Source organism: Protopterus annectens, chromosome 3.part0 (assembly GCF_019279795.1).
Source record: "Protopterus annectens isolate FY-2018-M chromosome 3.part0, PAN1.0, whole genome shotgun sequence".
Classification (NCBI taxonomy): Eukaryota; Metazoa; Chordata; order Ceratodontiformes; family Protopteridae; genus Protopterus; species Protopterus annectens.
This window is the reverse complement of record NC_056731.1, coordinates 196,517,528-196,540,594: the sequence shown is the minus strand read 5'-3', so window position 1 is coordinate 196,540,594 and position 23,067 is coordinate 196,517,528.

Genomic DNA, 23,067 nt, shown 5'->3' with positions numbered 1-23,067 from the left:
CCATGGCCATTGACTTGATTTGGGTTTTATATTTGCATAATGTCAACGCTTAGCTTTTTAAGAAAGAATTTAATTAAGTTATAATTATATTCATTTTTTGATGTTATATGCTGTGATTTTGAGTTGTAACATAAATTAATTGGAAAGGTATGTTCATTGTTTGACAAGCATGTCTGGGATTTTTTCTTATTGGTGGTGGTTGTTTGTGTGACTTATGAAACTGATTATATAAGAAAATGGTTGGATGTGGTCCAATTTTATATCTGATGAAGTCTGTATTAAATTAAATTAATACACTAATCTCTGTTGTTCCTCTTTTCTTTAGTTACACATTTAATTCATTTTAATTTTTTTTGTAGTTACTGTGTTAGATTGTCACTATTCTCGCACACTGTGTATACATACATACAAACACACACACATACAGTGTGTATACATACATTTAATAGAGTTAAAAGTAATATAACAATGATCACAGTAACCATGAAATAGGAAAGTCAACTCCATTCCCATAACACTTTAATGACAAACCATTTAGTTACTTGCAAAGGAACACTGACAATGTTTTTACATTATAATTTGTACAGTATTTACAACTCAAGTATTATTCACCAGTTTTGTATGTTTTTTCTATATCTTCAGTTCACTTCAACTTTAAATTCTTCTCCTTCTTTCGGCTTTTTCCCAGTTAGGGGTCACCACAGCGGATCACCTGTCCGCTCATGATTGGCAGTGGATTTTTACGGTGTCGAGTTAAAAGCCCGGCACCCAACCTTCTACAGAAGGTACACACATGCACAGACTCATGCCTAGGGCCAGTTTAGAGTCTCCAATCCACCTACAGCATGTCTTTGGGATGTGGGAGGAAACCACAGCACCCGGAGGAAACCCACATGACCACAGGGAGGACATGCAGACTCCTCACAGAAGGCACCCCAGCCGAGGATCGAACCAGAGAACCTCTTGCTGTTCACTTCAGCTTTAACAACATAGTTAATCTACATAGAATGATAAAAAGTAAAGAAGGTGTATTAACAAATTCAATGTACATTTGTTTTACTTGTTTAAAAACTGATAAGATGTGGAAGAGAAGACTATATATGATTGTTTTCATAGGTCTTAATGTCACTGATGTTGATAAAAATCACTGTTGGATAAATGAAAAAATGCTACAATCATCTTCAAACTGAAAAACATAATTGCGATGTTTTGCCTTGATGGGACCTCCATCCCTCATATGTCCTTTGTATTCATTTACTAGCTCTTCCTTAATCTGTAGTAAGCATAATTAAAACAAATTTAAATATGAAAATATAGGGAAAGCCTTAAGTTGCTTTTGTATCTTTTTTGCTGTATTTCTGCATGGTTACATCTCAGGACATGGTGAGCTGAAATTCAAAATCATTATACCTAAGCCAAGTGATTACCGTAGAAAATATCCCATAATTTAGTTTTGGTCATATTTTTCAGTTTGTACATATATAATTTCAAACTTCCATTGTCCTTTTTTTTTCAAAATATACAGATGACATAGTTATAAAGGTGGTATTAAATAATCAGAATATGGGTGAAATGCAAACATGCTTGAATGAGGTGATGGAGTATACAAACAAAAGTAACTATTCCTTGAGTAATCCGAAGATAAAGCTTATAACACTGGCACAATCAGGTTCTTAACTGCCTGTTATTTGAACATATAGATAACTGAGACCATAAGTGACTATAGAAACTATAGAGACCTTGTAATTGTAATCAATAGCTCCCCTCTCTTTTTTTAATCATGATATTAAATATTTGTAATAAGGCAAATGGATCAGTAGGCTTCATCTTCCGTATCATAGTCATGATCCAAACAGACTGAAATTAAGATGGAATGTGATATTAGTATTTAGTAACATATTACTTGTGTTAGCAGCCAAATGCAGCCATAGCCTCATTGAGAAGAATTATTTGCAGGTATAGTACACTATAATATAAACTGCCATACATGTAGAGAGAATATTTGTACAGTATATTGACTTTGAAGGATGAGTCAGTTTTTACCCAGTCCTTATATGGAGCTGCAACATCTGGCTTATTCAGTGTTACCCCTGACTCTAGTCTATCATTTGTCTATTGATGCACCAGGGTTATGTAGAGCAATTATGAGACCCTTAATAGGTGTACATACCTGTGAGTAAGTGATTTGCGTCCTGTATTAGCCTTTTTTTCAGTATTATCATGCGGATAAATGCATCCATAAGATAAGTAGGTGCTCCTGTAGCTAGTAGGTTATAGCACTCTTTTCTTGTTATTTAAAAGTGCTGCTGTTATATGTCTGCATTATTTACTGCATTTCTGAAGAGTTATATCTGTACTCTGGTGGTAGTAGAGAGTAGTCTGGGCCCTTCTAAGTTTAGGAATCACTAAAGAAACCTCACAGTATGTCACTGCAACTGGCCAGTAGGCCATTTGCTTGTTTATTGATTTTCTGTGCTTGTTGAGATTTGAGTGTATTTGCTTCAATCCAACTTCATCCAAGCTATATAAGTTCTGTGCATTGCTGAGCTGCAATTTCTTATGTTATTCCATTATTTACTGAGTGGCAGCACTTTTTTATACTTTAAAGTGCTGCTGTATTTCACTATACTAACTGCTGAGTTTCTGCACTTTTGCATTTAAGTGTTTGCTGGTATTTTGCTGTTATAATTACTGGTGTGCCTGCACACTGGGGTTCTTTTTTAGTGATTTTACAGTTAGAAAAGTTAGGTCTGGGCTCTAGTGGCATTAGAGAGCAGCCCAATCTCTTCTAAGCTTGGGAATCACTGAGGAAACCTTAATGTGTGACGTTGTCATTGGCCAGTGGACTATGTTTCCTGTTGTTGATTTCCTGTTCCTCTATGCACAATACTGCTCATCATGGGGTGGGGGTCAGCAGCACCCTGAATTACCCTGGCACTTAGAACCCAACTTTCTCTTAAAAAAACAACCTCCAATACTTCCTGGCTATGTGATTGCACAATGAGCACCTGGCATGCATGTAGAGGAGCACTGCACTATGGAGTACTCTAAGATTGCAGTTCTTAGCCAAATAGTAACCAAACAAATCTCTTGTAAATCCCTGTATAACTCCATTACTGTGGCTTGGCACACAAAACAGCACTGTTCCAACAGTCTTGTCTTAAACATTGTAGTCTCACTTAAATAGAACTTAAGTAAACCTATTCTTGACCTCCTCTTGTACAACTTACCTTGTAATTCATGGGGAAAACATCTAAAACTATGGATAAGCACTTTCCCCCTGTCTCTGCAGCTAGCTTGTTAGAAATGAGCATCCTGAAACAATGTACCAATTGTCTCATTTTTACTGACAACCACCTAATTCTTAAACAATCAGATACAGTGAGTGGCAGATGCGATTATATGTTGTCACTTGAAACAAGGCTCTCACATACAGCCACTACAATTGCTAAACAAGTTCTAACAGCCACTCACTCTAAAGATTAAGTGCATAGACTCACTTATGCTGAGGCTTTTAAGGTAATCCTCCAAAATCTCAAGGGCATCTTAGACACGGCTATAGCAATAGGTATCATTAGCAACCTCACAAACATTCTACCAACGCAGCATCCACATACAGCTTCAGCTCATGGTTTCTCAACTAATAAGTCCATAATTTAAACTCTAGACAAACAAATGTTCTAGTCATGTGTTCATAAGTTCATAGATATATACTAGGGTAACAGCCACCAGGGTCTTTACCTTAGCTGTACAATCTAACCCACTTGTGTCCCTAGGTATCATGGGCATTTATTAAAAAGGGGTATGTTAGTTAAGAAGATTCTGATTATGTTAGTTTGGGCATTACTGTCTGCCTCAGTCTATCAGAGACATGGGGGCCAGACCCAGGCTGAATTTCCAATTTCCCATCCAATGGTCAAGGTTATACTTAAATAGGGTTAGGAATGGACTTTGCATCACATGGATGGGGAGCCTGCTACAGAGCATGGGGATCCTCTAATGCACATATTTGCTTTCCAACATGTCTTATTTATGTTACAAGTAAAATTTAAATCCTTGACTTTAGTGGTTCTAATGGTGTTCATTTTGCAGATATGCAAAAGGTCCATCAGAGCTGAACCAGAGGATGCCTTGTATGTCAGGCATAGATTACCTATCAGTAACCTGTAGGAGACAGTATAGAGATAGGACTTTAATGCAATCCATATAGAATAATGTGTTTATACCCTGGATACTTCTGGTAGGGAACCTCTGTGGGAATTCTAGCTGTTGTACAATATATTTGTGAACTTCATGGGGACATTATACTCAATGATGGGTCTGATAAGGGCCAAATAAAGTGGCACTATGACTTCCTTGGACCTGGATGCAATGCTCTTACATGTAAGTTGAGTGACACAGAATGACTTTTTTACTACTATGGCCACATGTTGGTCAAAGGCCAGATTCAGATCCCTGAATAAATTAGCCTGGGTGACCAATTTCACAAAAGGCACTATAATGCATTTCTTGGTAATGAGTTTTAATCTGTGACTTTGCCCATTAATTTGTCTGTGTTAAACCCCCTTGTAAGATGTTTGCGTCTTGGGGTGAATCTATGATAGCTCCCAATTTGCAGTCATCTGCACACTTGGTCAGCCAAAGGTCCTTAGCATTAGCCTCTACCTTCAAGAAGTAGATACCAAACAGGATCAGTCCCAGCATAGAGCCCTGAGTTAACCCCCTAGTGATAGGTCTCTTACTGGACATGGTATTACAAATCCTTACTTCCTAGGTCCCTACTGTGAACCAGCAGGCAATCCAATGATTTATGTAGGGGTTTATGCCCAGTTCATGAGTTTGTCAACTATACCTGAGTGAGGTGCTGTATCTAATGTGTTAGCCAGCTCCAGGTAGGTGGTCTGCACCAGAGATTCCATCGTGAGACACACAGATGTTACACTCACTAAGCTGAGCAGGAAGATGGTCATGCTCAACTGTCTATAAGGGGACAGGGTCTGCCATATCATGCACCCTGAGTGGGTGCTGTATCTAATGTGTTAGCCAGCTCCAGGTAGGTGGTCTGCACCAGAGATTCCATCGTGAGACACACAGATGTTACACTCACTAAGCTGAGCAGGAAGATGGTCATGCTCAACTGTCTATAAGGGGCCAGGGTCTGCCATATCATGCACACACTCAAGTCATGGAACCACAAGTACAGGTTTGGCTTTCTATTGTACATGAGGGTGCAAATGACTTGAGACGTACGTCTCTGGGCTATATAAAAAGAGACTTGGTGGAGTTTTCATACTATGTGTCCCAGACTGGTACGAGCTCAGCACTGAGGAGTATTCTACCTTCTCTGAGGATGATATACCACAATATAATCAGAAGATAATTGACTTTAACCATCATCTTACTTTACAACATTTGTCAGCTTAGTGGGATACGACTGACCCATCACACTGCTTCACTAGGAGGGTTCTACACCTGTCTCCTTTAGGCTTTCAAATATCGGTTAAAACTTTGTCCACTTCCAAAGTGCCTTTTTAGGTATTACCAACCTTATAAACCTTCCAATGTAACAAAACCAACCCAGAATAATCTGAAGATATTATTGCTCAGGGCCAGGAGTCTAAAAAAAAAAAAATCCTCTTAACCCTAGAGTACATAGACATCTGTGCAGTTACTGACACGTGGTTTAAAGCCATAGACAGCATCCCAAGCAGTGCAAGGCTATAATGCCTTCCACACATTTAGACAATCTACTGTGCAAGAAGGGATAAAAAGTGTCTCAATATTCATCAAAACAATCACACCCCAAGACTGGTTAGGCAGCATGATGCACTTGAGATTCTTCATGTCCAGCTCAACATAAGCAAATTCCCGTACCATATCACTGCAAGCTACAGGTCCCCTTCTTTGACCCAGGGTATCCATATTAGATACCTAAATGAACTGGCATTGCTAAACAATATAATGCTGGATAATTTTAACTACCCCACTATAAACTGGGAAACATATACAACTTCCAATAAACAGATCTAGAGATTCATGAACTTTGTCAACACAAATATTCTGGACCAGCTAGTTCATAAACACACTAGAGGCATCAATATCCATGATCTGATTTTCATTAACATGAGGGGACTTTGTACCCACCCATTTGTAACATCCACACTCTTCATGTTGGACCATAAAGCTACCTCTTTTGAAATTAAACTAAAACCTGTAACCCCCCCCCCCCACCTAACTCTTGAGCATATAGTAATTATTCCATAGCAAGCCCTCTAATACTGAGTCATAACCTGGCAAAATTTCAAGCCCCCCCCAAACCACATGCACTCTGCTATCTATGCAGAATTGTTCACAGAAACCCTAAACCATCATGGAAATAGCTGCACTGAGACAGCTGTACCCCAGACTAATGCAAAGAAGAAGCCACCTTGATGGAATCCCAGTATCAACAAGATAACTTACTCTGTGGCAGAAAGTGTATGGTCCCTGAGCTAAATGAAAAATCAGAGTTGAAGCAGGGTTCATATCTAGTATGCAGATAATTTCACTCCCCCTTGAAGGGCCTATACATTTCCACAAAATAGACAGCACCAGCATTACCCATTCTAAAGACATAAACCTTGCCTGTGATATAAATATGACCTGCTGGAGAGACAAGTATGCATCCCAGAAACTACCTTTTTCCTGGTACAGGCTCCCCATCCATGTGAAGCAGAGTTCCTTCCTAACCCAATTCAAATGTAACTTGGACAATTGGATGTGGAACAGGAAATGCATCCCTGCTTTAGCACCTATGTCTCTAATGGACACAGGCAACCTAAAAATGGTTCCTCTTCCAAGCCCCTGCTTACACTCATCAAGGGTACCAAAACATGTTAGAGACTTGGGATGCATGGCTTGGCTTGAAAAGGCCCTTATGGTTGTTAGCCTAGTTTATATCTATGAACCTAAAGGGAAGTAAACTATGACCAAAAGTAGGAAGTGCAATGCACAGCAAGGCAAGAAACTCCTCATTGAACAAAATAAACAACTCAGGAGTCTTATCAAGTCCCCCAAAGCCAAATTTGAGGTAAAGATAGTCTTGTAGGAAAAGGACAACCACAAGGCATTCTTCAGCTATGTTCACAACCGCAAAGATAATAAACAACAGTGTGCTGAAGTAATTGTAGACAGAACCACCTAAAATCTCCCACCATTGTAATCACGCCATCTTTAAACCCAGCTATTTAACAAATCCAACTAATCTTCCACCCATTTCTTCTTTAAATTTTTAACACATAGTTTATAAGCAACTATTAAGCTAACTGCCTTTGCAGGCCATTTTAAGCTTAGCCAATTTCTCTCCAAAGATGGAGGATCAGACCCTATACCTTGTGCCTGTGAGGTAAGCACCTTAACCATTATGCCAGTATCCAACCCAAAGTCTTCTGATTGCTTGTATGATAGAAGTCAGACCGCAAAGAGATGTACTACCAAAGCAAAACTTGAACTCAGAACCTTTAGATTATAAAACCAGCATTTTAACCACTTTCTGCAGAACCACAAGCCATTGACCTTCCCCCTACCATTTCAAAAACATTATTGCTTCTTCCCTTATATCAATACCTCATTATATATTGCATTGACCTTCTTCATATGAGTGGAAAAGAAACTATACCGTACACCCACGTCTTCCTAGATGAACATATTGCAGACATAATGTTCCATTTTAAAGTAAGACACACCCTCATCAATGCCATTCAATGTCTTTTCTTTAACACATACCAACATGAACATCTCTTTGAAACAATGAATAAAAATTCCCCTCATAGCAAACTAAACATTATTATAACATGGCATACAGCAATCAGCTCTGCAAATGTAGTAAATGAACCCCATTTCTGTGATCTTTGCAAAACCCACCCCACCCTGTTCCATCCCTGTACAACACACATCTTTAGCATACAGAACTAATAGAATGTTAATAAATATACTAAACCTGGAAAAAATGAAAAAACAGCTTTTTTACATGGATCTAAGATCCACTCATCCACCTTTCCTCGCTTGGTAATCACTTGAAAACATATTTGCAGAAACATTCTCAGAAGCAAAAATAAAGCAATTCCTTTTTTCTTTTCCTAGGGAAAAAATACATGCACTCTACTTCAATTGTACCAGCTGGAGCAGATTTAAAAATTGGTTTGAATTGCCTTGCCGATGCCATTATGTACAATAACAAATACTTATATTTCCCTAGTAGTGACAGTCCATATTCTCTTTTTATTCACTGAAATCTTAAAAGTCACATATTTCCTTTTGTCATCCTATGGAGGCCTATAGTCATGGGTCTGAGTGAATCTCTCATTAACCTAGTATCCCCCCCCCACACACACACACACACACACACACACAAAACATAAACAAACTGTACCATAATGTCTCATTTAGATCCATGGATCTGTAATGAATTTCATCTTGTTGGCAATAAATATAGCATTAAAGATAGTGATCCATACAGTAATTATGCTTTAAAATATCTTGGCTGTAATGAAGATCATAATGGATTTGAATCTGATGGAACGGCTTACCTGTAATTGGATGATCTTTGAAATGGCAGTAATAGCCAGGCACGCTGCCTGCTGAAAAAATACCCACACTTGGTACTTGCACTGCTGAGTGTGTTGTCATTTGAATGAAATGTTCAAATGAGGCCCCATCTGTCTGTGTTAATAGTAGATGTTTACATCCACCAGACCTATCAAAACAAGTAGGGGGAAGTTCCACACTGCCCTTGCCAAATTTACCCTAATAGTATAAATATCACCAAGGGTCTCCCCTGAAAAGAGGCTAATATGGCGAACAAAGGATATTTAAATTAAAAGTTTTAAATTAAATCCATGTCTCTACTTTCATTTCAAAAGTAAAGAAGAAAACGGTATGCACACTGACTATTTTAAGCAGTGTTTATGGTAACTGGGGGAGAGAGAAAAATAATGCAACACAAGAATGGCTGTGGGGGCTGGTCCAGTCCCTTGCCTAGGGCCCCATTTGACCATGATCTGGCTCAGGATAGAGTGACAGTGCTTAACATACTAGTGTGACCAGTTTAAAACACAGTGGCCCTGAGTTTAATGGATGCTATAAAATTCACATTCTTTACTTATTTAGCCCCCAACAATGTGAAGTTTTAGGGCTGCCCATAACTAGTATGATCTAAGTACCTGATTCACATCTTGGGTTTTTGGACCATTACAATCCCTGTAGATAAATGACCAATTCAGTGACTACAAGATTTAGTGAATGTCATAGGTCAGCATTATGAGCCTATAAAATGACCTCCACCAGGACGACTTCCATTCATGTACAAGTCAGCATAAATGACAAGAAAAGATTAAAGGATTTCCATTTTTTATAGATGTAGATAAAGAGTTTCTTCCATGTTCTAAATTGAACAGTGTCTAGGCTCTGTCTAGCACAGCCAAAGTTACATCAGTAGTAAACATCACTTTAAATATACAACTGAGTTATGGCTCACATTGTTTGCCCTTTTGTTTTCTAGACTTTGCAAGGCCAAATTTACCTAGTAGCTAAATTATTGTCTGCTCACAAAACTGTGCAAGTGCAGCTTTACCTAGTAGCTACATTATTATCTGCTCATAAAAAAAAAAAAAAAACAAGATAACATTTAAAAATGCGATCTTCCAATACTGGTTAATCAAGGGATGTAGCGTAGAATTTTATGCTACAGACTATTGCATACACGCCCATGTGCGCGCGCACACACACAACACACACACACACACCTGCAATGAGTCAGTTTTCATATGTTTTGCATAAATAAGATATTTTATAGTCAGCACAGCATTTTTCCAGGTCACTTGGTGGTGGTTTGAAAGGATAATCATCCAAATTATCTAGTACTGTCATTTGTGTTTTACAGGTAGTTTCTCAGCAGCTTGAAAGAGTAATATTCTCAGACTGTAATCAATTCAGTGTGCACACACACACACACACACACACACACACACACACACACACACACACACACACACAGACCTGCAATGAGTCAGTTTTCATATGTTTTGCATAAATAACATATTTTATAGTCAGCACAGCATTTTTCCAGGTCACTTGGTGGTTTGAAAGGATAATCATCCAAATTAGCTAGTACTGTCATTTGTGTTTTACAGGTACTTTCTCAGCAGCTTGAAAGAGTAATATTCCCAGACTGTAATCAATTCAGTGTCTCAGATACATTTGATTGATTGGAGCAACACTACAACGTGTGTGGGGTGCTCAGACTGAACATAATTTTCTAAATTTCAGTTTTCACAAATTTAGCTAAACAAATAGTTTATAGACATAACACACTGAGAAACCAAAATCATGGTTGCAAGCATTTTTTGCAGCAGTGAATCATTGTATTTTAATCTACACATATCTGCACTGACTATCAGCATGCAAGTACAACATTCTGAGTATCTTATGGTCTAAGTGTTTGTCTAAAAAACTGTGCAAGACAGTTTGTTTTTCAAGGACATCAGATTTTCTCAATAGTTATAGCCATCGCCCACATTTGGCAGAAAAGATGATTTGAGTACTTAGTTGCATAACAGACAGTGGTGATAGGGTGTCCAAACAGTAGATGATTGTTTGCAGATAGGAATAACCAATAAAAAAAAAGCTGATAAGGCTTATACTGTCATCCACTGCTTTCTGAAGGTAAATGAGGCAGCAGATGTAGTGGTTAAATTGTTTTTTGATGATTATTTGCCATTTTGCTATTATTGAAAGTATGATGGGTTAAAATGAGAATGGTGTTACTTGGATGAACTCATAGTCAGCTAGCAAGATATCAGATACAGTCCGGAGTTGCAACAACTCAATTCCCACAATATTGAATCATTTGCTGCACAGTAGCTCCCCCTGTACCACCTAAGTCATGTGTGCCAACTCTAAGCTTATCCCCTATCCCTGTTTTTAACATCGACCTTACACATTTGGGTACTAAACGTCCTTTCCCTAACAATACCAACAAGATACACATGCACACACACACACACACACACACACACACACACACACACACACACACACACACACACACACACACACACACGCATGCACACACACACGCACACACACGCAGACACACACATTCAAACACGCACAGTTCCACCATATCAGCATCCAAGCGCACCAACACATCTATGCTGTTCCCTAGCCCTTAATCTAACCCTAACCTACAAACACTCATACACCCAATCAGTGCTGAAACATCTGTTGCTAATGAATGCTTCAACATTGCTCTCCACTCTCACTTACCCAACATTTGATGTTTAAACTATTACTACACTTGGCAAAGCATGAATCTGACAACTTCTGGCACTAGGAAATCTTTCAACTAACTGGAAGTTCAAACTATTTTGCTAAGTAATTTTATATTGGTTTGAGTCAAATATATATTGAAGTAGTAAAGGGTATTTTTAGCAATAATATACACATATGGTTTCTATTTTACTTGCCTCTTCCATGTAAAACATTATGCCAAAGCTTCAGAAAATTACATCATGATTCTACTTTTATTTTTTTCTCCACCAGGCCACTCTATCAAACATCCAACTGGAGCTCCATTCAGCACCTCTGTCTGATGGTCCAGCTTATGTTCCATTCTAGGGGCTAATCTTGGATGGGTGAATAACAAAGAGCAAGATGGCATCACATTAACCCAGAATGGGAAACTACAAGTCAGCTCCTATAAAGGTGCAATTCTTTCTTAGCCTTTTTTATTTTTCTTACCCTAAAACTCATTCTCTTTTGGAAGCCTGAACAAGTAGAACTTCCAAAGTATGGCCACTGACTCGTGCATATCTATATACGTGCCTATCCACAGATACAGTATAATATGTGCTGCTTACATCCACACATATAAATACTTCAGGCACAGTCAATAATGGCCCTCTAGTCTGCCAGCATACTAAAACAGTCATTCCCACAGTAAGTGTCTAAGTTGTTTTTAAAAATATCTAAACCAGTGTTTGCTTTAATATAATTTGGTAGTCTATTCCATGCATCAGCTACTCTCTCAAAGACCCAATTAGTACAGCTCTCATTTCTATATAATCTTCTAGTACAGGTGATCTGATGACACTCTACTCTCTTTGATAACCCAAAACATTCCCTGAGGTAATTGTGTCTAAATGCACTATATACCTGAATAAGGTCTCCTCTTAAAAATATATATCAGACAGTGTCCAAGTTTCGATATTTTAATCTTTCATAATAACTAAAATTGTCACATCCATGCATGCCCTTGGTATATTCTGTTGTACTCTTTACAGTTTACTTATGCTTGTTTTATGTATTTATTTATGTATTGATTGATTCATTCATTCATTCATTGACAACTGATTACTGGGATAATTTAATTGTGCAGGAGCATATTTTCAGCAGATGCCTGGGGAGAAAGAATTCTTGTCATGCTTTTTCTCTATCCTGCATTAACATTCTACTCTTTTTGGATAGCCAAATTGCATTGTTTGTTTTTTGTCTCTTCCTTCTAGGAGGTACAACACTATTTAGGATGTTCAAGAAAGTCTTATTGAATTAATTCTCAGCATCATCTAAGTGGAGGGTTTTTAGGAAGTTCCAGTTAATAAATGATAGGTAAGTATTGAACATTTCTGAGTTAAACTTGGAAAGGCTGCATATTGTTTTATAAACATACTGTTTAAGTGGATGCATGATGTATCTGGTTGCATAGATTAGGAGATCACTAAAGCAGTCAGACATTGTACTGGAGGTGGTGTATTTGCTAGGGTCTGGTACTATGTTCCAGTCTAATAGAAAATTTGATGTCTTGTGGGATATTAATTAGTTATGTGAAACCAAATAAGTTCATGCTAAATGTAGGAAAGTTAGAATTTATGTCAAATCAATTGGCATTGACATCACCTAGCAGTATTATTTCTTGTGGAATTGTTATAGCTATCCAGTGTTGGATATATTCCAGTACAGCTGTATTGTCACCAGGGGGGATGAAAAGAACAGTAATACATATTTGATTATGATTGTTTAATTTCAGGAAAGTAATAAGAAGTTCTGTTGAATTTGGTTTGTTGCAAGGGGAGCAACCCTCAGGTCAAATTATAACAGAGAGTAATCAGCTTATAGTCAATACAAAGCAATTGGCAGAGAGGATGGGGGGAAATTTGGGGTAAGGAAGTCTAGTGGTCTTCCACCCTCAGTTTATAGCCAATACAATGGAATAGTAGAGGGAGTGGGTGGAAACTGGGAGTAGAGTAGGGGAGCAAAGTGAAGCCTGGTGTAGCAAGGCTGAGTGTAGAGGGCTTCCACTCTCAGGTGAAATTATAACAGAAAGTAATCCGTTTTTAGTCAATACAAAGCAATTAGCATGGGTGAATTGGGGATAGGGGAGTGAAGCAAAGCTGAGAGTAGTGAGTCTATGCAAAGCAGGCTTCCACTCAAAGGTCAAATTATAACAGACAGTGATTAGTTTATAGCCAGTACAAAGGAATTAGCAAAGAGGGTGGATGGGAATTGGGGGTAGGTTATGGGAGTGAAGCCAAGCATAGTGAGATTAAGTGTAGCAGCTTCTACCCTCAGGTCAAATTATAATAGAGAGTGATCAATTTAAAGCTAATACAAAACAATTAGTAGAGGGTGTGTGTGGGACTTGGGGGTAGGGTAGGTGAGTGAATCCCAGCATAGCAAAGCTGAGCATACCAGGCTTTCACCGTCATTTCAAATTACAATAGGGTTGCCACCTTTTCAAATGGCCAAAGTGGGACATTTTTGGTACAAACATCAGATTTTACACACCGACACATACCCACAGTCAGTACAAAGGTTAGAACTTAACTTTTTTGCCTAAATAAAAGCTTATTCTTGTAGCATTTTAGTTGCTTATTCTGTTTCTTATAACATTTAGGTATTTTAGATACAGAATAATTGTTTTATGAAACTATTACATAAAATATAGGAAATAATTTTGTCTTAAAATCTCAGGACATTTGCAATTTTTACAATTTTTTGTCAGGACATAACTGCCCAAAGAGGGACTGTCCCTCGCAAAGTGGGACAGGTGGTAACCCTAAATTACAACAGAGTAATCAGTTTATAGCTAACACAAAGCAATTAGTAGAGGGAGTGGGTGGGAACTGAGGGTAAGGTAGGGGAGCAAACCAAAGCCAAGAGTAGCGATACTGAGTGTCAAATTATAACAGAGAGAAATCGGTTTATAGCCAACAAATAGCATACACCAGACAAGGAATAGGTGTCCCTGCTGAAGAAACAGTGGGGGCATCAATACTACTGGGACACTTTGTGTGGTGGCATCAACACCACTGGGCACACTGGGCACTTTATGTGGTGGCATCAATATCACTAGGCTTGATAATAGCAAATATCATGTCTTTAGAAAGTTCTGTTACATCCCTATGATTTTGCATTGACTTCAACACAAATAAAATATTATTGCAGTTTGATATTTATATTTTGTTTATATGGTTTTATCATTTATTTACATTTGTTTACTGGGAAAGTCCAACTAGTCCAGAAGCCCATTTTCAGTGGAGGCCCAGGGAGAAAAGTTCCACAGAAATGTAAGCAAAATACACTTAGTAAGATGCAGAATACACATCATTCAGTTAGTCTATACAAAAGAAATATTGAAACTATTTTCTAGTAGATACAAGTTCAAAAAAGAAAATCACACAAGCATTTCAGTAAAGATCACTGCAAGAATAATAAAATTAGTACTGTGAACATATTAAATAATAGTTATGAACAAATGAGATTTCCTTTTTTTATATGCAGTAGTAACACAGAGGAGAGGGAGAAAATGAAGTAAGGTGTGGACAGTATGGTGAGAGAGTTATAGATATCTTGTCAGTCAGGTTTGGAGCAGGAGCAATACCAGTTTTTGGATAGATGTTCAAATAGTTGTTTGACACTGGTAGATTCAGGTGTGTTTTGGAGGATGTCGGGTAGAGTTCCATAATTTGGCTATTTGATTTCAGAATAGGGCTTCATCATGAGTGCTGTTAGCTATGTTTACTGAGAACAAGTTTCTGTTTGCAGATCTTAGACTTTGTGGGCATGAGTCAGGAACATCAAATTCCTTGAGGGATGGGCAATTGTCAGGATGGAAGATTATATTGTGTGTGAATATAAGCTGGTAGAGATGGAAAAGGTTAGTTAGCTTGAGACAATTTAATTCATGTAGAGCAATACAATGGTGAGTTTGGTGAGAAAGGTTGGTTGTGAAACAGGCTATTTTGTTGTAGCAAGTTTCCAATTTGGTTAAGTCTGATTTTTTTAAGTTGGTAAAGAGAGGGAAATCATAAAGGCGCACAGATAGGAGGAATCTTCTGGATATGTATAGTCTGATATTGTCAGTGATGAATGTCTTGCTTCTCTACAGTGAGCCAATTTTAGCATGAACATTCTTAATTGTGGTGGCTATGTGTTGGGCAAATCTGAGTTTGTTGCCAATAGTCACACCAAGGGGTTTTGTATGTTTAATTGGTTGGATGACTGTGTTGTTTGCTGAGAGAATGATGAAAGGAGGGGTGGTAGGTTATTGTTTGCTACTGATTAATAGCATTAACTGAGTCTTTTGGGGGTTGAGGATTAGTTGTGAATTTCTTAGATATATTTCAATATCATTAGAAGCTTGTTGGACTACTATTTGGAGGTCTGGTAAGGTATCTGCTGAGCAGATTAAAGTTGAGTCATCTGCATACTAAACTACTTTTGTGTGAATTGTGGATGAGGCAAGATCATTAGAGAAGATGGTGAAAAGAAGGAGCCCTAGTATGGATCCTTGGGGGACTCTGACTTTGGCAGGCAGAAGTGAGAGTTCACATTTCCATCTTACTACTTGTCTGTCAGAAAGATAGCTGAGGAACCAGGAGAGGGACATCTTTAATAGGTTAAGTGAGGCAAGAGTATTAAGTAGTTTCTGATGGGAGACAGTGTTGAATGCTTTTGACATGTCTGAGATGATTGATGCTACTTGCTGGTTTGAATTTTGGAGTTGGCTGATGGTGTTAGAGAAATTAATCAGGGCTGTGGTGGTGCTATGTTTTGATCTGAAACAGTATCAGGAGGGAGAGCTAAAGTTGTGAGATAGCAAGTATTGTAGTAACTGAGCATGTATACATTTTTACAGAATCTTGACAGAGGGGGAAACATGGCTATAGGTCTGTAATTGTTTAATTCTGTTTATGTTCCTCCTTTATGTAGAGGGATGATATATGAAATTTTTCTTTAATTTTGAGACATATTGTTCTGCTATAGACCTATTTACCAGAATGGAGATAGGCAGAGCTATGGCATCAGCTGAAAGTTTGAGGTACTCACTGAGGAGTTAGTCAGCTGCTAAGGTTTCATTTTTTTTCAGCATCATTCTTATGATGTTAGTTGGGACAGGTTTGAGGTCAAAAGAGTTGTTGTTAGTTTCCACATTAGGTGGAAGAGAGGGTGGGTGGAATTGTTCCCTGCAACTAAGGAGAGGATGGTGTTTATAAAGTAGGTGCTGATTTTTTAGGCAATACTCATGCTTTGGTTATTGGTTGTTGATTCTGGGGTTGTGGCTTTACCTGGGTGGAGGAGTGCGTTAATAGCCTGCCAATACTTTTTGGGATTGTTTTCATATTTCTTTTCTATAGATATATAATATGTTTTTTGTCTAGTTTGAGTTGTTGTTTTGTCTGATTGCAGAGCTGCTGGTATGCTGAGTTTTATTGTCTTTTGTGTCTGGTATTGAAACCAGGTTTTGTCCCTTGGTTTTTGAAGTCTAATGGTTTCTTTTGATATTCAGGGCAATCTCTTATTTTTAACATGACATGTATGAGTTTTGGTCATGGTTTTAATAAGCATTTTAATGTGTTTAAATGAAAGTTTTTGATTTTATATTTTTTACCAATCAAATTCAACAATTAATTATTCAGTTAGAGTAGTCCCCATAAAAGGAAGTGGCTTTTAAATTCAGTTTAATCTGATGAAGTCTATGTGCTTGTGAAGATGAAAAGATGCTTGTTAAATAAAGCTTAATTCTTCATATGTTGACTCTATGGTGGATTTATGTACTAATTTCATTGTACATTAATTCTTCCTTTCTGGAGTTGGTTTGCAGCAAAATAGCTGGTCATTTATTGTTGCCTTTCTTTGCAGTTTATATCCAAAAACAAAGCAATTAGTAGAGGGGGGTGTGGGAATTGGAGGTAGAGGAGCAAAGCAAAGTCGACTTTACTGAGGCTGAGTGTAGAAAGCTTCCACCCAAAGATCAAATTATAACAGAGCGTGATTAGTTTATAGCCAATACAAAGGAATTAGTAGAGGAGTGGGTGGGAACTGGGGGTAGGGTATAAGTAGTGAAGCAAAGGAAGCCTGGCATAGAGAGGCTAAGCATAGCAGGCTTCTGCCAAAAGGTCAAATTATAACAGATTGTGATCAGTTTACAGACAATACAAAACCATTAGCAAAGGGGTGTGTGGGAATGGGGGTAGCTTAGGGGAGTGAAGCCAAGCATGGGCTTGCACCCACAGGTCAAATTACAACACAGAGTTACCAGTATTTAGGCAATACTTAGGCAATACAAAGCAATTAGCAGAGCAGTGGGTGGGAATTAGAGGTAGTGTAGCTACAGCACTCAACTTTCCTCACTTGTCTAGAGGAAAACAGTTTTTAGTACTTAATAAATAAGCACCTATCAAGACATGTCTAAGGGTCAGCTCCCGGTGATTTCTCCTGTCTACCTGATGAATTTGGGCATCTTGGGGCAATGCAGCAATTGCCTCATGTACACAGACATCCCTCCTACCACCCAACACTGCAACCTATGAGAGATGCACTTGTATAGCTAAACTGGAAGCAAAGCTCTCTTCACCCAAGACTGGACTAGACAGTCAAGAGGAGAAGGTAAACACTTGCACTACATCACACTCATCACATAGTCCCTCACAACCTACACACACATAGAAACACAAAACACACACCTACATTTGTGGAGGCTCTCAGTAAAAACCTGCCAAGCATAAGGGACCTCCAAAGCAGAACACAAGCAAACTCCACCCCCAACACAACCCAAATGACACATAGCCCACAAACTCAGTGTGCCACTCAACCACAGCCCATAAGGCATAACAACATACCCGACACTCTTGTCATAGGTGACTCTATAGTCAGGCACACTGATGTTCCACTCACCAGGCTAAACAATGAGAAAGTTACTGTCAGCTGCCTGTCAGGTGCCAGGATGCACCACATAATGCACGCACTCAGGTCACTCCACAACAAGTACAGATATGACACTGTTATTATCCATGTTGGTGTGAATGACTTGAGACATACCTCCCTGGACTATGAAAAGAGACATGGAGGAGCTCTCTGATCTTGTAGCCCAGGCAGGTATGACCCTAACCCTGAGTAGCATCCTGCCATCACCCAGAATGATACCACTGTACAAGGACTAAATGAATGACTTCAACAATTGGTTAAGCTTCTAGTGTCATTCTAAGGGGAGCCAGTATTTGTCTGCCTGGGACAACATGATAGACAGACCACGATGCTTTGCCAGAGATGGCCCGCACCTGTCACCCTTGGGATTCTGGGTACTGGCTAAGGCTCTTGCCACCCCTATAGTGCCTTTTTTAGGCAAGGTTCAAATGACACATTCACCATCATAACAGGTACAAGCAAGCAAAATCTGAGGGTAATGCTACTCAATGCTAGAAGTCTAAACCTCAAAATGCACTCACTCGAGGCACTCCTTAAAATGGAGAAAATCGACATCTGTGCAGTGACAGAGACCTGGTTCAAAGCTCCAGAGAGCACCCCTGCATTACCAGGCTAAAATACATACCACATCTTTTGGCCACCTAACCCGGAATGAAGCACTAAAGGTGGAGGCATGTCCATATTCATTAAGGATATCCACACCTCCAGGCTAGTTGCACAGCATAATGCATCCAAAATTATCCAAGTGCAACTAATTCTGGGCAAGACCGCAATCCAAATTGTAGCTTGCTACAGACCCCCCACCATGCCCCATGATTCCCATTCCTCATTTCATGATACACTGGAAAGTATTAGGGTACAACCCAACACCCTAATAATGGGCAATTTCAACTACCCCACCATTAACTAGGAAAGCTACTCATGTACCAACTCTTTTGCTCAACGTTTTCTGGAATTCATAAATTCTAATGCCTTGGACCAACTTATTCACACCCCCACCAGGGGCAGCAATATCCTAGACCTGGTCATTACCAACACTGGCAACCGGTTTCCTCACCAGAGGTCAATTCCTCGTTGGACAGATCCAACCACAAGCTAATCACCCTAGACATCCACATCCCACCCCCACCCCCAATTAGGGAAGCCACCGTAAAAAACTTCTACAAAGTCAACTTTATACTTCTTAAGACAGAAGTGGCAAACTTCATGACACCCATGCAGATGGACAATAGAGGTACGACTGCTGAATCCTACACAAATGCACTTTATACGCCCTTACACCAGTGCATGGATCATGCTATCCCTAATAGAACCAAGATGCTATCCTCCAAAAAAAGGAAGTCAATCTGGTGGCCTCTGCCATAAACAAACTCTACAACAGAAGAAAGAAACTGTTGCAAAAAAAGAGTAAAATCTCATGACTGGAGGAACTCCCTGGTCAACCTCAGTAAGAAGCTGAGATCCCTCATAAAATCTTCCAAAGCTAGTTACAAAAACAAAATTGCCACTGATTCTAAAGACAACCAAAAAGCATTCTATAGCTACATCAAGAACCTCAGTGGCAACACTCAGATCTACTCTGAGTTACAGCACAATGGCACTAAATATACAGAACTAACTGATATTGCCAACATCCTGGCAGATAGCTTCAGTGCTAACTTTACCCCCCTCCCACCACCTAGAGGGCCCATCTCTATACCGGAAGAATGCAAAGTTCCTGTAATCATGGCTGCACAGGTAAAAAACACACTCTCCAAAGCCAAGAACACAGCATCCATGGGACCTGACAATATCTCAGGCTGCGTTCTACATGAACTACAGAATGAACTGGCACCCTACCTAAGTACCATGTTCAATCATAGCCTCACCTCAGGCTTTGTGCCCACTGAATGGTGCATCACGACGGTTATCCCACTCCACAAAGGGGGAGCCATGACGGATGCTGGAAACTACTGCCCCATTAGCCTGATGAGCCTGTTCTGCAAGGTCATGGAACATATCATCATTGAACTCATAAACAAAGACATTGGTAATCTCCAAACTCTGGACCCTGCCCAGTTCGGGTTTGTAAAAGGCAGATTGTATCTCCTAAACCTGATTGACTTCTTTGAAGCAGTCACCAAAGCCATAGATGAGGGTAAGGTGGTTCACACAGCTTATCTAGATCTTGCCAAGGCTTTCGACACCATCCCTCACTTTGGAATTATAGGTAAGCTCACTAAACTAGGTATAAATCCCTATGTCACAAGATGGGTTGCCAACTGGCTCACGGACAGAACCCACACTGTGAAAGTAGCAGACTCCAAATCCGACTTCAGACCAGTGACAAGTGGAGTACCACAGGGTTCAGTCCTGGGTCCTCTCCTGTTTGGTATCTATTTCTCTGAAGTACAGGCTAACAGAGAAGGTCTTTGGCTAGCAAAGTTTGCAGATGACTGCAAACTAGGAGCCATAATCGAAACTCCTAACAATGTGGACATACTACAAAAGGGCCTCACTGAGACAGATGCCTGGTGTCAAAGCCATGGCCTGAAGCTCAATGCCAAAAAGTGTATTGTCATCCCCTTTGGTAAAAACTCTGTACCCATGAACTACCACATAAGTGGTAGTCTACTTAACACTGAAAGTGTGATAAGAGACCTTGGGACACAGGTGGAGAGTAGTCTCTCCTTTGATAATCACATTGCCACAGTGGTCAGGAAATCCTTCTATGTAGCTCACCTCATCACAAAAGGTTTCTCATCCAGAAAAAAAGAGGTCATTATTCCCCTCTACTCATCACTCATTAGACCCATTATAGAGTACAACACCCCTTTTGGTATGTACCTCACAAGACATCTACAACAACTGGAAAGGCCACAGAAATATATCACAAAGAGGATTACTGGCATCAAACAGATGCCCTATGCAGACCATCTCAAAAAACTTCAGCTTTACTCCAGCGCATATTGCCTACTCAGGGGCGATCTCTGCGTAACATACAAAGCTATGTCAAACCCAGAGCTGTTAGACATGCTCCACTTAAAGAAATCCCAGTCCCTCTGAGCTACATGCTCTAAGGACCTAAACCTTGTCACCACAATAAACAGAACATGCTGGAGGTATAGATTCCTGTCCCAAAGACTTCCCATACTCTGGAATAGACTACCTATCTATGTCAAACAGAGCTCCTCATTAGCACTCTTCAAGAAAAATCTTGATGATTGGATGGGAAATAGGAAATTCACCCCAGGGATCACTTCTGTGGCTCTACTCGACAGAGGCACAGGAAGATCATTTTCTTGGGTGGCGAAAGCCAGGGTACTTTTTTGGCTAGGCTTATATAGGCCCTAGGGCTAATAGCCTAGTACCTACCTATGAACCTATGAGTGTCACGATGTTGAGCTTATCAGGCTTCCATACTCGGGTCATATTATAGAGAGTAATCAGTTTATAGACAATACAAAGCAATTAGCAGAGGGTGGGTGGGAATGTGGGTAGGTTAGGGGACTGAAGCCAAGCATAGTGATGCTGAGCATACTGGGCTTCCACCCTCAGGTTGAATGTTAACAGAGAGTAATCAGTTTATAGCCAATACAAAGCAATTAGCAGAGGGTTGGGTTCAGAATTGTTTAAAGGTAGGGGAGCAGAGTGGAGCAGAGTGTGGCAAGGCTGGGTTTAGCAGGCTTCTACATTTAGGTCAAATTATAACAGAGAGTAATTAATTTATAACCAATTCAGTGCTCCCATTCTTTTTCATAGATCCATAATACTAAGTGCCCACCCAACAAACTAGTATTGCACTTGAGTAAACCTCCCATAATACATATTCTGTCCTGCTCATTTTCCCAGATCTCTCATCTGTTTGGTACCCTCATCACACTCTGAGGGGATCCTGAGTTAATCTTGCTTCATCCTTTGTAGATAAGAGATTTATTTTAGCATTTTGTGCTACAGTTAACTGTTTAGACTGCTACTGCTTTATTTTTGCTTTATTTGTTGATTTGCCTTTAAATCATTCTAAAGGCCCCTAATGCTTGAAAGTGCATTGTTTAAGTTGTTTTGTTGTAGCATTACACTTGCAAGCAATCTTTATTGTTGTTATTACATCAATATGTTAGCGCTGCTCTATATAGACACAAATATCCAGAAAGTAAATTTTATAAATCTTCCCTTAGAACTGAAACTTGTAACTTAATGTGACTAAAACAAAGCCATTGCACACAGACAAGCTAAGAGCAGCTAGTTTGTGCACTAAACAGCACTGCTACCTAATCTTAACACATTATCACCTTGTCTAGTGCCAAACCCTAGACACCACCCAGGGGGACCTCTATATAACCCAGTCCACAGCCTACAGTAGCCCACCCAAGCACAGGTTCAGACAACATGGATATGCAATTTCAAATGCCATCTTGGTAGATATGGGCACCCTGATATACTGTAGCAATTGTCTCATGTTCACAGACAACTGTTTAATCCTTAAAGAAACAACCACAGTATGCAAGAGATGCACATACACAATTTCACTGAAGGCAAAAATCTTCCTTCAAACTATGTTGTCAAGAATGCACAGTACATCCACCACACATAATGTCTACAACACACTCATAGAACAATTTATGCTGATTTACTAAAAAACAGTCTTCCCAAACCTCAAAGACTTCCTAAGGCTATAAACAGCAATGCCTATCCTCAGCAATCTCTACAGCACTCATCAAAGGCAATACCAATCACCGTACATAAGCCTACACCTAACAGCCCCAAGACCAAAGTCCATAAGGCAAGCAAACTCATTACCCAGGACCTTTGTAATAGGGGGCTCCATTGTATGACACACAGATG